The sequence below is a fragment of the Charadrius vociferus genome, unplaced genomic scaffold (genome assembly GCF_000708025.1).
Source record: "Charadrius vociferus isolate BGI_N301 unplaced genomic scaffold, ASM70802v2 scaffold3, whole genome shotgun sequence".
In the NCBI taxonomy this organism is placed as follows: domain Eukaryota; kingdom Metazoa; phylum Chordata; class Aves; order Charadriiformes; family Charadriidae; genus Charadrius; species Charadrius vociferus.
The window spans coordinates 822862-837854 of NW_009647748.1; positions in this window are offsets into that span (position 1 = coordinate 822862).

A 14993-nucleotide genomic window follows, 5' to 3' on the forward strand; every position below is an offset into this window, starting at 1 on the left:
GCGGCTTGGCAGGGCTCAGGGAGCTTTGGGCAGGTTGGCTGTGGCAGCAGCAGCGCAGCCTCTTGGCTCTTCATTTCTCTCCCTCTCTTGCTCCATAAGCCATGAGGGGGAGCCACCCGTGACTCACAGCTCCCCGTTAAGCTCGCATTTATGCTTGTTTGGAACAACGGTGCAATTAGAAACTAGGGTCTGAGTGATAAAGTGGCTTTTTTTGGTTTTCTTGTTCCTCTCTTGGAGCTCCCTGCACAGGCTGGTGGGAGCCCAGGAGCATCTCTTTCCTCCAGGAGCCCACGGCAGCAAGGAGAAGCCCAGAGCTACCTATAGCACCCACCTGCAGCAGGGAGGACAACAGAAAGGACAGAAACACTGCTTCTTTTTGATGGGGAAGATGCCGCCACCTCCATCCTCGGGCAGCCCCAGCACCCCTGAGGACCGTGCCCACCCTGTGCTCCGCAGGCGGATGGGGCGGTGGAGGGGCTCTCCTCCACTGTGGGGGCTGCAGGATGGTGTGAAGTGCCCGAGACAGCACCCATCTGACACGGGAACATCCCTAAGGCTTCCACAGGTGCCACTGCTGTTAAAGAGTGCCCGTCCCCGCATCCTCCCATGTGAGGGTGCCATGCAGGTGCGAAGGGAAACTGAGCCAGGGGGGAAATCGTGCACCAAGGTGGGCAGGATCCTCTGGTCCTCTCTGTGCATCTCCCAGGTCATCTGCTGAGTGTGGGAGATCACGGCTATTAACCTCTGGAGTACCGGCATTTGTAGGGAGGCAGTTATTGTCCTTTTTTTTTTTTTAGACTAGACCAAGGGAAAAGGAAACTCTGAAGATGAGCAATGACTCTGGTGAAAACTGAGGTGCTTTATATGGAACATGACACTGGCTGGAACAGCTGAACACCAGAGATTCATTGTCTCTGGGCCAAATACTGAACTGCTTGCCTGTAAATCAATACTGATGGTGAATACAGGTTATGAAATGACACAACATGAGGGCAGCAGAGGAAACAGAAGAGAGCATCAGAATAATAGAGATAAAGGTTTGTCATCAAGACTTTTTTTCTTCTCATTGCTGTTTTTCCCATAATTGAACATCATTTTCATAAGCAGAGGAGATCACCGTCTCTAGCTTGCACCTCCCTCTCGACTTGTCCCTGGCAATGACCTCTGAGCCCTCACTGCCAGCAGTCTTCTCTTGTCCACTCCCCAGGATCTTGTTTCCCCTCCTGGTGGAAAGCCGTGGTGTGAGGCTGCAGCAGGGGAGTTTGCCACACGGTGGAGGTTTTTTGAGAGCAAAATGCACCCCATCCTCCACGCATCGTCAGCACCGAGGTGGCTTCTGCTCCATTACCCCCATCCAACAGATCAGAGGGGACACCAGTCAGCTGCAATGGGCACCCGGGGCCACAGAGCAGATGAGGCTACATAAATGTAGCGATAACTTCACAGGAGGCTGGGCTGGAGCCACGCTGCATTGCACGCTCATGGAGTGAGGCAGATAAGTCTGGTTCAAACACAAAGGCACCGAGCTGTGGCCATACTGAGGTGCTTTGCTGCTCACTTCCAGCCTTTTTCCTGCCCTTGTTCTTGCAAGGCGGTCTGAGCTCCTCAGGTAATGCTCAGTATCACGAGGCAGGAGGCAAAAAAACTCATATAAATAGTAGGCATGTATATAGGAGACACACCAGAGAAAGCACAGGGCCCTCTGTCCTCTTTTCTCCACCATCAATGAGTGTCTATTCTACCCCTAAAGTGAATTCTGGTCCTGGGGACAGAAGTCCCTGCTTGCAGTGGGGCCAGAGCTTCACCTCTCATTCCTAATTTTAGAAGGCTACTTCATGAGCTTATAGGAAAAGGAACTCTGTGTGCCGGAATATGTGCCCAGTTCTACTGAGTCCAAGAGGAAATTTGTTTTTTCCTGAGAGCTTTCTTATCAAATCTGCTGCATATCAAACCCAAAATAGCTTGTGTGGCTGCTGGTCAGACCACGCTTTCCCTCAGCTCTGAGGGGTGGTTCAAGAGCTAGAGGAAGATTTGTTAACACACTGCTGCGGGGTGGCATGGCCATGGTGGGTGCTGTGTACATGTTCTTTGCTTGGTGCAAACCCAAGGGATTGTAATTTAGCTTAATTGCCTTTTCCACTGTGGGCAAGGCCCTTGGTGTGGTCTGAAAGCAGGTACAACGCGGTGTGGTGGGGCCAAGCCCACAGCTGTTGCCTGGGTACCCTGCACCAGCTGGGGAGCTGAGATGCGCAAAAGGAGAAGACGGGCAGGTGGAGATGGGGCTGAGCTCTAATCACAGCTCCGCACTGTAAGTGTGGCCAGGAGAACTGACAGCAGCAGTAAGGGTGCAGGAGGAACGGCTTCAGCAATGCCAAGACCTTGGACAGATTTAAACAGCCCATGCTGGAGATTATGGCACTCTGGCTAGCTAGAGCGTGGGTAGGTCAAGACTGCTATGCCCACGCTGCCAGCAGGTGTCTGGCCATCCTGTGGACGTCTTTCAAAAGCTATGCAATCCCTGCAGAGCTACAATGTCTTCTGAGCCCTTGGGCAAGTGCTTAGCATTTGCACAGGTGGGTCCAGACCTGGAGTGTCAGTACACACACATAGACGTTGGCATTCAGTTCCCAGATCACATAGACCTTTCAGTCATTTTGCCCTTAATTCTCTGTTTTCCCTCAGCAAGGCAGAATTAATTAATCTTTTTTCCTCCAGGCACCTGAAGAGGACATCCATGAACGTCTGTCAGGTCTTTTGGAGCAGATTTCACAAGGTAGTGCTCAAAAGGTTGTTCTTCTCTGTGGTTACAACATACATGGTTCCATCCTTTCCCTAAATGCCTTGCTGGAAAAAGGAAATCACAATTCAGAAGTGGCTTAGGGGAAGCCCAGCCTTGTCTCATTGCTTTGTAATGCCTCAGTCTGACTGCAGCCATCAGTCTTCCTGGTTCACACAGGGATTGGACGCTTGCAGTGAGAATTGTCAGGGAGATTTTGCTCTTAGCATGGAAGTGAATCGGTGCCCTAAAAGAAAGGCAGAAGTTGTGTTATGCAGGATTTGGGGGACGGGAGGATCCTTTAGAAGTGAATGCGTTTGAGGAAAATGATCACACTGAGAGTCCTGGGCACAAACATCTCAAGAACATGCAAAGATACTTATTTTGCTGGTTACCATCAACAAATTTGCCTAATTGGGGACCATGTCTAGTAGCAAGAAGGGTGGTAAGAGCTAAGATATCAAGGTGATGGGGACAACAGAAGGTAGGCAGAATTCAGTCTCCATAGCTTGCACATCGCTTGCCCCTTCTCAGCCTGGTCATGACATCTGATGTGGACCCTGTTTAAGTTATTCCCTAGCTCTGGGAGAAATCTGTAGCACACTTCCAGCTTATATCGAATATCCCACCTATATACATCAGCGAGTCCTCATTTTCTCTGCTCATTAATGAACTCGGGCTAAATTCAGAGCAGCACATGAAAGCGAAAGGCACCATGTCTTTGCCCACCCCAGCCCACTCTGGAATGTCAGAACAAACACTGTAACTCCTTAAACAATGACGGTAATCGCTTTTAGATGGGCCATTGTGTGTGGCATTCATCTGGGAGATGGTATCTGTGAATGGTGTTTTGTGTGTTAGTGCATTTTAATAGCACGTGAGATTACATCTCTGGCTAGTGTTTTTATTTGCTATAGTATGGTAATTAGGCGATTTTAATCTGTGGTTAATTTTTTTTGGTAAATGTAGCTAGCCCCGAGGGAAACGATGTAAGGCTGTCTTACTAAAATTAGCCTTGGCAAACTCAAATTCGCCCCTTCCGCCGGCTCACGACGAAACACTTGAGATAAAGAACGGCTGCAAGTCCGACCAGCTAAATAGATAGCGAACCTGCAGGCCTGGGTTTTCTCTCCTACTCAGGCTATTAACCTTTTCCACGGAGGCACAGACTCAACATTTTGAGCACCCTGTAACCTCCAGGATTCCTCCCCGCTCCCCTGAGAACAGGCATGCTCTCCCTCGGTTCACCAGGGAAGTATGAAAGGCTCAGCTTTTTGCATCAAAAAAAAAAAAAAAAAAAAAAAAGAAGATTGTGCATGATGCCTGAAGGCTTGCTTGGTTGCATCCCTGGAGATGCTGCTGCAGCAATGGTCGGCACAGAAAGCAGGGTAGCTCACCAGGAACCCAAGCTCTGTGCTTGCATTCCCACCATGCAGTCACCTGTGTCCAGCTCTTTGAGTCCCTGGGGACCCGGGTGCCACTGGACGCCCCCGGGAGGAGTTTTCTGCACTTCCAGTTCTAGAAACAATTTCCCCCAAAAATGTGTCTGACTTCCACACTGCAGCTGAGCTGCTCCCCAGGGCAGGGCAGAAGGCCAGGGCAGGTAAACCAAGAGTCGTAATGAAGAACTTAATGTATGAATCGAGCGTAATACGTGCTGGCTCCTTGCCTTCTCCCCAGAATGAAAGAAATTAATACAATGTTCCTGATGTGCCCGTAAATATTTCTGCAGTGAATTGAGCCCTGCCCAGCCATTGATTTCACACTTCAAAGGTCAAAGCCATTTGGTTTCATAATCACTTGTGTAACCTTCTGATGGAAGTGGAAAGCAGGGAGAGGTGTCCCAGAGACCTGGAGGAGCAGGTGGCGCAACGAGGGAGATCCTGCAATTCCGAAATGCAGAACTAGATGTAAAAGTAGATCTGGGTTGAGGCTTAGGGAGGGGTGAAGGCAAAAATGCCATTGGTCTCTCGTTGGGCAGACGTCTTGCCTCCAGGCCACCGCAGTTTCATCCGTGGGGTTTCTAGTAGCGCACCTGGCTCCTCTGCTGAGATGCTCGTTACCCTGAAAATCATGCTGAGCTCTTCTCCCTGCTGCTGCCAGGTGCCTCTGAGTCGGGGTTTTCAGGCTCTTGCCAAAAGGTTGTGCCTGTGCCTGGCAGCTCTGCTGCACAGTCGAACAGCAGCAGCATGCGTGAAGCTCATGGAGTTGTACATTTTTTGGCGGATGCCATAAATGCAGATGCAGTCAAACAAATTGACTTCATCCCTAAAATATCGCAGTCTTGGGGATCCAGCAGCTAGAAGGTCCTGTGTGCTTCCCTCCAGCACACCCCGATGCCAGCAGAAAGCTGGTGTGCTGTGTTGTCTTCTTCCCACCTCCTTTGCACAGGAGGAGCCCATGTGTTTCCCAGCAGGAGCACAAGGGGCTTTTATTCCATTTTTTAACCTCTCTACGAGTCACTGCAGCTCCTCAATCTCCCTGTTGTCCCTGTCATCGATGAATTCATTAGTCAGCACTCTTTCATTGGTAATGTAACCGCAGGCAGCCAGCTGGGTGTATGTGACTGTGGGTAAAACACGCACAGGGAGAGACCTGTGTGCATCCCTGTCGGCACCAGTGGCTCCCTCTGCCCAGGATTAGCCGTGAGGATGGTGGGGCAGGACCACACGGACTTCCCAGCTCCCTGTCGGTGCGTGGTCTCTGCCTGCTTAGGGAAGGTGGCTGTCCCTTTACCAGCACAGCACCTGCTTTTGCTTCTTGAGACTGAAGTGTGGTACAGGAGCAGCGTTCACATCCCAGAGCTGACAACACAGGGCTGTGCACATCAGGGTGGAGGTACATTGGTCCAGAAACAGGAACTTTGCTCGTTACCTGTTTACAAAACCCTTGTTTGTCACCAGATGTTTGCAACAGATCCTTAGTTTCATCTCCTAAACTACTCTTGTGCCGTTGAAAGAAACAGATAGAGGATATCTCAGCAACCCAAGCACAACGTCCCCATTAGGAACTTGGGGCACAGCTTTTGTGGATCAGCTGCAGACTAAGGTGGGTCAGGAGCTGTCACCACCACCACCTGAACGTAGCACAGGGCTTTCTCCCACAAAAATACGATAGGGGATTGAGGTGAAGGCTTCCTTCCGAAAGTAACTCTCTCCTTTAGACAGTTTCCATAACAACTTAAATAGCTTCAGAAGAGACTGTCTAAAGTTAAAAGACCATGGGTGATTTACAGGCACAGCAGAGGTGTGGAGGAGAACCATGTCTGATATCTGCTGCACCAGCTGTAACTGTCCTGTGCAGCGTATCCCAGCCTTTTCATCTGGAAAAAAGTCTCATCCCGTTCCAGATTTTGAGTTTTAGGGCGACTGTGGTTGATAGACCCTAATAAGACAGAAACATTTTATAGGAAGGTATGCACTCCCTTTCCTTGTAAATCTCAGTTCATTCCTATTGCATGAGTTAAGGCAGCTGCCAAGTCCGAGTGGGTGCAGATTTAAAAGGGAAAATCCTGCTTGAAGTCCAAAATAAATACTAGCGAATATAGCCATGTGAAAAGTAATTATAAGGCTTTAAATAAACTTGACTAAAATAAACAGCACCCTTGTGCTTCACCTGCTAGCAACTTGACTTCAGCAGTTGTATTTCCCAGCCAGGGTGGTTGTAGATGGTTTATTGAAGCAGGTACAGCAGTCCAGAGCTCACAGAGCGGCTGCTTTTCACCGGTTTATGATGCCAAGAGTAACAACCTTCTTCAGACTGAGTGTGGGACCAGGAGGTCGTGGGTCCTGGCTCCATCACTCACTTCACCAGCCAAGTCACTGAACCTTTCTTTTCCCCCAAGAATTTGAAGCTCATTAACTAAACAACCCTCACAGTCTGTGTTATTATTATCATTATGAGTGAAGTCAGCAGTTTTGTGGGAGATGTAGGAGACCCCAGTTCACAGGAGCTTTGCTGTGGGGGGAGGAGCAATGGTGTCTGGCCCCTGGCCCTGCCCCAGGAGATCCAGCTCTTGCATCTTTCATGCCTGGTCACATCTTTCAAAGGGGAGCCCCCATCAGGAAGCAGATGCCTCATACTGAACCCCAAAAAGGCAAAGCAGGAGGCAGAAGTGCAGCTGAGCACAGAGTCTGAAACGCAACCCCTCTGCCATGTCCTTTGCATGGCTGCACCATCTCATTCATAGCCACTTCTCAGGCCACTCTCCTGCACGTTCAAGTCCATTAAAAGGACTACAGCTGAGTCCTACTGACGTCTGGATTTCTTCAAATGCAGACCTTTTCCTGGAGTATTGTTTCAAATCACACTTTCCATTGATGCCCTTAGATTAGACCCAAGAATATAATGCTACCACGTGACCTCCAAACCACCTTCAAACAATTTTTATTCCACACTCAATGTCTTCTCTATCCTATAAAGGCAAAACCTTCTTTTTACTCACCTACTTTCTGCTGGCATATTTACTTGGCAAAATAAAAAGTACGTGATAGCTGTTTAGCACTGGCTAAATGAAAAACAAGCTTCTTGCTTAGCTATTCATTATGTAAATGCTAATTAAAATAAAATATTCCAACCCTTTAAGAAAAAAAGGTTGCCGAGCAGTGAGGGTGGCCATGCAGGGTGTCTGGTCGAGCCCTGTGCTGGGGGAGCGGGATGGCTGGGACACGTCCACGTGGATGCGCTGGGACCCAGCACTGGAGTGGGGTCAGGAGTGGCTGTGCCGCAGAGCAGATCCCGTGTGCCGAACCCCGAAACCACGCGGGGGTTGGAGCTGGAGGACTCAGCGCACCACCTGAGAGCAGGATGAAGAATGGCAGACACAGAGGAGGGCAAGAAACAAAATATTTCTGACAAAAGACCTCTGTCAGGCAGTCATCATAACCAGTGCTGGGAAGTGGTATAGGACAGAAACTTCGTTACAAGCCCTTCAACCACCACAGGGTAAACACCTCATTAGCAGCTCTGGCTGGCAGGAGGGCTATCCGATCTGCGCGCTGTGCACGTGATTATGCCCTTCACAAGAAATGTTCCCGTTAATCCCCAGCTTCCTGCTCCTCTGCCACCGCCGGGTGACTTCAAAGCTGGTACCAGCGCCCAGGCTAACACACACGGCTGGGACAGCCATGGAGCAGGGGCAGAAAACAGGACTGAAAGGCACCACTGCCATCAGTTATGCAGCAGAAGAATAGGGAAAATCCTGGTAGTCTGCGAAGCTGCCTTCTAGGCAGGGCATTCCCCGTGTTCAGGCATTCCCTGAACTCCTGCTGAACTGATTTTAAGCAAGACTGGAGAAGGAAAGAGCATCTTCACCTTCTCCCAGGAAAGCCCTGGAGACCAGGGTGTCTCTGCCTGGCAGTGCTATCAAACAAGGGCAGTACCAGCCCCTCAGCCCTGGGGACACATTATCAGCCCGGCAGCACAGCAGCAGGCGTGTTCTTGCACCTTCCCACCTATGTCCCACTTGCCCATGTCACAAAGCTCCCTGGGACTCAAGGCTCCGGCAGAGCTGCAGGGTGCGAGGATGCGAACGATGGTGTCCTCCTGCCATCAACACAGCTGGGCAAGGCTGAGGAGCAACGGGCTCGTCTGCAACAGGCCGCACGCAACCATTTAAAATAAAAATGCCTCTGTCTTCAGCAATGATGGTGCCATTGCAGGTGGTTGAGGTCAAGGCTCGGTAATCCCAACTCCTTATTGCTCTGAGCAGCTGTAATACCCAGTAGCCACCTGCCATGACCAGCGGTGCACTGGGACCTGTGATCTTGCTTAGAAACCCACACCACCAAGACTGGAAAGAAATGGTACATATTTAATGGGTCTGTTATAGTTCCCTCCATCCTACTGCTGGAAACCCTACTGCATGTCTGATCTGGGTTGTCAGCGGAGTCAAATAATCTATTCTTCATCTACAAAGGGTTTGTCCATCTTTGGCACCTCCTGTCTCTGCTGTTACTGGAAAATTGATAGCAGCTATCCACTACTACTTCTAGGATGGTGGCTAGGGAAACAGATCCTTTATATGGCTATTACAGTTAATACCACAGCTCAAATATTGCAGCCATCTGCTACATAATATATCGATTTGGAATAAGGAATGCAGGAGCCTTATGCGATTTTTTCTTTTTTTGCCAGCATGTCCATCACTGTTTTCTTACTCACTTCTATGTATACACCCACTGATAAAGCTCAAAGGATTTAACTGGATGCGAGCGTACTTCACCTGGGAATAGGACAAAGCACTTCAGAAAAGGAGCCTTGCGTCAATCACTTTTGGACCACTCCCCAGCCAATGTGGCTGCTGATAAGGACGTGGCATTGTTAGCTTTGGATTCTTCACCCAAGGGGGAAAAAATGAGCGTGTAGCTCCTGTTGCAAATTATAAATCGTGGGTTTCTTAAAGGCGTACTGTCCGCCAGGGTTCCTCAATGGTCTGAGATGTTGCTGACAGCTCCCGTTTGTGCAGTTGTTCAAGGCAGGGTTATTGCTTGCTCTGGTCCATCAGCAGGGCTCTCCTGGGAAAACAAGAGAAGAAAAGGATCTAGCGGCAACTGCAGAGCTGAATCATCAATAGCTCAGCCCGTTGCTGCTGGTTGACAGCAGAAGGTAACAAGCCTGATTTGCTTCTCTCAAAGACTACTTTTAGCTGGCCTTTAGTGTCAGTGAGACTCATCTGACACACAGTGAGGAGACACTAAGAGCCAGTCATGGGGAGAAGAACACGCTGGCAGCGTCCTTTATCTCTGCACAGCGGAAGATTTGATAGTGGACAAGGAAACCTTGGCTTTGGACGCCTATCTCAAGCTCACTTTTGCCTGACACAGCAGTTTGTAAAGCCACAGGAGGAGTTAAAGCCCTTTCAGTGCCACTGTGACCAGTGTTTGTCAGTTTGTGGCCCAAAGGGAGGAGATGACAACTGTGCAAGGTACTGTCTCTGCAGCGGTGACACCCAGGGACCATGCCCAGGCTCCTGGCAGGCCATGGCGAAGCACAGTGTCCCAGGTCTCAGATTGCTCCACAGTGCAAACCAGACCGGTTTCTAATCATCATACTGGTGGCAAGGAGAAAAATAGGATGCATGGAGATGTCTAAGGACTTACTCATGCGTTAAAGCACGTTTTCAACTTCTGCCAAGACAGAAGGGTTAGGGAGGGATCTTTTTATCTGTTTTCTCAAAGATTGCTTTTAGTTGTGGTTTGGCATAACAGCATTGCAGGTCTTTCAAGGGCTGAATTGAGTAGGTCAGTGTCCTTCATAAATATGCTATCATGAGCTGGGACTAAGGTCTGGTACAGCAGGGAAAGGACAGAGACAAAGGGCAAAGACATGCGAATGTGGTGGCTGTTTTGTTCTTGTGCTGCAGCCTCTTCAGCACGGGGTTTGCCTGGATCAGGAAGAGATGAAAACAGATGGTTTTGGTGAAGGCTACCATGAACCTGTAGTACTGCTGGAGGGATTTCCTGCATTCTTATTCCCCAGCCTTTTTCCCCATGAAGAAATGACTTCTTCTGTGCTCCCTCCATCTGCTGCTTGTCTGCCACCTTGCAAGGGACATGTGGTGGGGGTGCTGTTCCCTCACTCACCCACACAAACAGGTTTCGTTATCAGATTATGAAGGAAAAACCCTGATAAAAAAGGAAGGGTGGCAGGAAGGGAGAGAGCCCCAGGCCAACAACTGGGGCTTTCTCCCAGTTCACTCATCCACCACTTCTTCGAGTCTCAATGCCTTAATGTAAGCAAATACATATCTGCCTGCACCTAAAATAACATGAGACACCTTAGTGTCTGGTTGCTGCTCCCTGCACCTCTTTTTGCACCGTGCTCAGCATAGCTGGGAGATAGTGCTTAAAACCCCTTTTGCTTGTATAGTTTGGGACAGACAGAGGAGAAGCAAATAAAGCAGTCAGTTGCCCTAAAGGGCCTTTATTGGAAGCAATGGCTTTGGACGCCTATCTCAAGCTCCAGGAACTGGAATGTAAAGAGACGAGGTTTAGGAAAATGAGGAACCCACCCAAGGGTGAGCACTAGTTTTATTAATGTAGAGTTCCAATAATTTGATCTGAAGAGGCAAATCAAATGATTGAGGGTGTTAAGCACCACAGCCTGGGTGGCCGGACTGGGGTAGCTGCTGTGTACGCTAATGAACCTCCTCTATTCAACAAGGAAAGCCTCCGTGCGTGGAGATGACTCAGAACTGCTGATGTGAAGTAAAATTATAATGCACTGTCTCCAGTAGCAGCGTAGGGAGGAAAGATCTTTCATTATCCCTGCAGTGCTTCAGAAGAGAAGGGAAAATTGGCCTTAGCATGGACCAGAGACCCTCTGCTGAGTCCCTTCTGGAGGCTTGCCGACATGCTGTCAACAGGCTATTAAATATTGTAATTAACTTTAAAACATGCTAATGGAGTAGACAAAGAAAGAGAAAAGAAACTAAATAGCTGCTGAAGAAATGTTTGCACCTAATTCCAAGATAGGCGCACCTCTTTCTTTGTCTTTCAGGGGAGAGTTTCTTCCTCTCAGATTGAAGGTTCATTTATTTTCCTCCACACTGTCATAGGCTTCATCATGTCTCTCTGTCTCTAAAGGCACACAAGCCAGAGCAGGGACCCGGTGTACTGAAGACACATGTCACCATGGAGGACACATATAGCCCAGCAGGGATGCAAGCCAAAACTTTGGGAGCTCACAAATCACATACCGGTGTTTACCGGGCAGGCTCTGGACACGCTGGTGGGATGCGCACGTGCCTGTGCATAATCTGGATGCCACAGTGGGAAAATACAGTTGTGTTTGATGTCTTGTTTTAAAAAATATGGGTATTTGCCTACGGCTTTTCTCCCTAATGCTCTGTGACTGACATAAACTTCTCTGGAAGAGGCTACTTGGTGCAGAGCCACCACATAAATGATGCAAACAAGCCGCAGTCCCACGTGTTTGGGCATGTCCAAGTTGCAGGGGGCAGTTACAGCAGCAGCAGGGCCTCCACGCTGGGAACGAGCAGGTCCTTTGCTGGTGCCCTCATCTCAATTTTCATCTGATTCTTTCATATTTCGTATGGGTGAACCTTGTGTTCTCTCCACCTCAGTAAAGGTTATCCATGTTGGATCCTATTACAGCTTCTTGTCATACAGTATGAAAAGATGTCCTTCCAGTTAGTCCCCTAGGGATATTCATAAAATCCCGTATCACGGTGGAGCTCAACCTGGCTCTACAGTCAGTACAGCTCAGAGCTGCGTTTGAAACTCCCTACATCTTCAGGGCAGAGGGACTGAAATTCAACTCATCCTTTTGGATTTCCATACCGTACTCCATCTTCAAGGGATGCAATATGCTGCACCAGAGGAACGATTAGGACATTAGTTGGCAGTGCTCCTAGTAGTGAATTGTCTTCATATCTGACCATATAGGGTATTAAGGTCCACAGTCCAAAACTGTTTTAATAAGAAATCTATATTCTGCATCTAGTGAAACGTTGTATTTGCAAGCACTGAGATGAGCTTGTGGCTGTATATAGTACTGAGAAATTGCTGCTTGCATTTTAAATCTTAGAACATTGGATTAGCACGTGGGAATGCTAGCTGAGCTCTGCGGTTACAGGTACTGAGGACAGCTGTGCATTGCAAAATGCAGGGCGCACCTCTTTCTTTGTCTTTCAGGGGAGAGTTTCTTCCTCTCAGATTGAAGGTTCATTTATTTTCCTCCACACTGTCATAGGCTTCATCATGTCTCTCTGTCTCTAAAGGCACACAAGCCAGAGCAGGGACCCGGTGTACTGAAGACACATGTCACCATGGAGGACACATATAGCCCAGCAGGGATGCAAGCCAAAACTTTGGGAGCTCACAAATCACATACCGGTGTTTACCGGGCAGGCTCTGGACACGCTGGTGGGATGCGCACGTGCCTGTGCATAATCTGGATGCCACAGTGGGAAAATACAGTTGTGTTTGATGTCTTGTTTTAAAAAATATGGGTATTTGCCTACGGCTTTTCTCCCTAATGCTCTGTGACTGACATAAACTTCTCTGGAAGAGGCTACTTGGTGCAGAGCCACCACATAAATGATGCAAACAAGCCGCAGTCCCACGTGTTTGGGCATGTCCAAGTTGCAGGGGGCAGTTACAGCAGCAGCAGGGCCTCCACGCTGGGAACGAGCAGGTCCTTTGCTGGTGCCCTCATCTCAATTTTCATCTGATTCTTTCATATTTCGTATGGGTGAACCTTGTGTTCTCTCCACCTCAGTAAAGGTTATCCATGTTGGATCCTATTACAGCTTCTTGTCATACAGTATGAAAAGATGTCCTTCCAGTTACCCATCCCATCCCAGTACCCTAGGGATATTCATAAAATCCCGTATCACGGTGGAGCTCAACCTGGCTCTACAGTCAGTACAGCTCAGAGCTGCGTTTGAAACTCCCTACATCTTCAGGGCAGAGGGACTGAAATTCAACTCATCCTTTTGGATTTCCATACCGTACTCCATCTTCAAGGGATGCAATATGCTGCACCAGAGGAACGATTAGGACATTAGTTGGCAGTGCTCCTAGTAGTGAATTGTCTTCATATCTGACCATATAGGGTATTAAGGTCCACAGTCCAAAACTGTTTTAATAAGAAATCTATATTCTGCATCTAGTGAAACGTTGTATTTGCAAGCACTGAGATGAGCTTGTGGCTGTATATAGTACTGAGAAATTGCTGCTTGCATTTTAAATCTTAGAACATTGGATTAGCACGTGGGAATGCTAGCTGAGCTCTGCGGTTACAGGTACTGAGGACAGCTGTGCATTGCAAAATGCAGGGAAAGGACTTTTCAAATACATCCTTATTGTTCCTGGAAAAGACAAAACACTTAAAAGAATAAAGTCAACTATGGTGGGGATGATATCACTTCTTGTTTGCAGCAAGAAAAGCAAAACTGAATGGGTTTCTAAGTGCCAGGAGCAATATTTCATTCTCTGAAAGGTAGGTCCATAAAAATTGGGTACTTCCTACTTTAGACACAAACCAGAGAAAGGTTAGAACTAAGATAAGGCCTATTCTATACGGTAAAAATAGGTTTATTTTCCATGTAAAGGCAAGATTAAGAAGTGCTGCATCATAACCATGCCTGGTTATGATAAGACTGTGACTGACATCTAGATGGAGATTATTAGTGCTGAACTTCCTCTGTCCAAAGCCCATACTAAAGCAGATGGAAACAGCTTTGTGAACAAAGCACAGAAACAAGATTGATTGCTCCTGTTTCAGGCACCCAGTGCACATGAAATAAGTTTTCATACTGTCTATGGAGGTAAAAGTTTGTTCAGATTTATGAATGCCTCTTTGAAATCCTTCTTCAAGTGCCTCCAGAGAATATTCTTTCTCCTGAGAGGTGCTCTCTGGATTTTTATTTTTTCTGTAGCTGATGGCAAATTAAAAGAATAGCAAGATAAGACTTCATAACTATTCAGATTATAAGCAAGTAAATTAAAAAGTCAGTTCAGTGTTAAGGACCTTTATATCAGTGGTTATGACAGGAGCTGCAATAGGGGTATTAAGAATGAAGCCACAGAGACAAACAAGTAGCTTCTGTAGGTTTTCTCTGCTGTTATTCGGTGGTGGGAATACGTGATGCCTCGTGCAAAATGGAGGTTCTACTGATACTGTAGGAGATCATCCCTAGTATAGTGCCTGTTAGCATGTCTCCTAGATTTTGAACATTTTAAACTGGTTTGGGTATGGTTGGAACGTGCAGAAAGCTCCGGGGTTTGTACACTACATTTGGCTGGGACACTAGACAATATTAGCCTCATCCCGGGATGTTGTTGCAAGCTTCCCAGCCTGCTGCAGAAAGTCTGAAGATTCTTTCAAGTTTGTACATGCTGACGTTAACAGAGCCCCTCGCTGCAGAAATAAGACTGAAGAGAATTTCTGGCGCAATTTAGAATGATACATAGTTTTGTGGTGACCTCTCCATAGCAAGCGCAAAGCTCTATCTCTTTGCTTGGCACCATGTAAAAAGTTTGATATACGAAGTCGAATTGATGTCTACCTACAGGACTGAAAAGGCCCTGTGGGCCACAGCATATGAGCCACCTCTAAAGGTCCTTGTCCTCACTGCTCCCTGCAGAAGCAGAGAAACAGTAGTAATACTCTTTTTTTTTTTTCTTTTTTTTAATCCAAGAGAAGATGAACCATGGGAAGGTTAAGTGAGTTGCTCAGGGACATGCAGGAA